Source organism: Cannabis sativa, chromosome 3 (genome assembly GCF_029168945.1).
Source record: "Cannabis sativa cultivar Pink pepper isolate KNU-18-1 chromosome 3, ASM2916894v1, whole genome shotgun sequence".
Taxonomy (NCBI): Eukaryota; Viridiplantae; Streptophyta; class Magnoliopsida; order Rosales; family Cannabaceae; genus Cannabis; species Cannabis sativa.
In genome coordinates, this window is record NC_083603.1 from 32,335,042 (window position 1) to 32,337,395 (window position 2,354).

The following is a 2,354-nucleotide window of genomic DNA, read 5'->3' on the forward strand; positions in this document are numbered from 1 at the left end:
TGATTAATAAACCTAGTGACGGCTACTTTATGAGGGATCACATCAGTCAAGAAGGGATAAAGGATTATATCCACCTAACCCCTAAGATACCTAGGGTATAGACCATGCATTTCCCATTTTATATCTGTTGGGAATTTGTGCCCCTACTCAAAAGATACAGAAAGACATGTAGTTCGGTTCTAGAGATCTCCCCACAAAAACACTATAAATACCCCCCAAACACATTAAGAGAGGGGTCGAGACTTCTGGGTTTCATAAGAACCAAAGAGAGAAAAACTACCAAGAACATTCTCTGTAATAAATACTCTCATAAATACAAAAGACTCGTTGACTAAGGCTCATTAATGCCCCAACCACGTAAAAATCTCATGCATTAAACTTCCTACAACTTTTTTATATATTATTAAAGTGGTTGCCGAAAACCTTGGTCAACAAGTATCAAGAATGAAATCAACTTAAATATTTAATTTTCAATTTAATTAAATGTATTAAATATAAGAATTAAATAATCAAGTATAAAATAAACTTAATTATTAATTCTAATTTAATACTAGAAAAAATATTTTTAATTAAGTTGATCCAAAATTAATTAATAAATAATTAATTTTCAACTTAAAATATTTTTCTAATTAAATATTAGAAAATATAACTAGTCACTAGAAATTACTATCTAGAATATATCTCAATTAACTAAGTGTTTTTCTAAAATTAACTTTAAAATATTCAATGAAAAATAAATTTCATATATTTTAAAAGTTAATTATGTTGCTAATTAAATTTTAATTAGGTAAGACTAATATAATTAACCTAATACAATTATTTAAATAAGGCAAATGGGCCTTCACAATTGGGGTAGTTCATATGAGGGAGGGTTGGGTTCAGTATGTCGTACCCACTACAAAGGCCCCCTAACTCTCACACAAGGCCCAAAGGAGAGAAATTTAACCATTAAATAATTAATTGTTATTAATTGAATAAGGCCAATTCTAATTGGGCCTAAATAAAATTATTTAAGTGAAAATTTTATTTTAACAACCTAGTCCATTTAATTAATAAACTTAAATGGGCTCCCTATATGCATCTAAGCCCAAAAGTAAACATATAGGCTCACACAGGTCAAATGATTTGGATGTGCCCTATCATGTTACCAGGTTTACACAGATGAAAGAAATTGCAAAATTTACATGTTACAAATTATTTATAAGATCTATTGACAATTGAACTATGATTAAAATCAGATCATTGGATCTGTTAACAAGTTAATCATACCAATTTAGATCAAATAAATAATAGGTTTGTAAAAAAAATTTCTTTGAATAAATAATTAAATAATCAAACAATACAAACCAAAAACAAGTAACAGATAATCTGGAAAGTAGGCTAAGATATCTCCATTTTTTTAAAATTTAAAAATTTAAAATTTTAAAAAAATATCTTAACTAGAATTTAAATTTAGGTTGTTAGAGAATATTTGAAAAAAAAAATCAAAAACCTAACAAATCTCCCAACACAAACATGGTTAGTAGATCCAGAATCAACAATCTAGAAGGATTTGTCATTCTCTAAAACACATGATTCAAAGACAAAAGCATTACCTTCATTCGAATTTTTTAGAAGTCTGGGACATCGTTCTTCCTGATGTCCCTTCTCATCACAATTTGAACATTGAAGAGTATTACCATTAATTGTACTTGAAGAAGCAGCATTGTTAGAAGCTTCATCCTTAATCCTTTTCCTCTTACAAAAGTTTGCAAAATCGAGAGGCAGCATTGCAATCAAGTTCCGTTCATGAGCTCACAATTCTGCTTCTAGCTTATCCATGTCGGGAGAGTTAAAATTGTTGATCATATAAGATACAAAAAATCTATTATACTCAGGAGGAAGACTATTAAGTATGAACTGAACCCACTGTTCTTTTGATAATTCAATTCCAAGCAAGTTTTCTTTTTGGAATTTCATATTCATCATTAACACGTGTGAGTTAATGCTCTTTCCAGGGAGCATTTTCACACTAAAGAGTTCATTTGCAAAGGCATTGACTAGGAGTGGGTTGGGGTGTGTGTTGTTCATTTTGACACTACAAATATCAATAAACAAAAGTAAATCATTTGATTCAATAAATTCATACACAAATTCTAAAAATAACATGTATAACAAATATGTTTATAAAAATACCAAAATTGCAACATATTTTTATTTTCAAAGGTTTTCAACAAACTGATACAGTGTCCCGTTTAGGCGAGAGTCAAAGCATCATCCATTGAATAGAGTAGTCAACTCATCTAAAATGATAAACATTCTAGCAACCTTTTATTCGATCAAAAAGAGAATCCAACATTGTCCCGTTAGGGCGT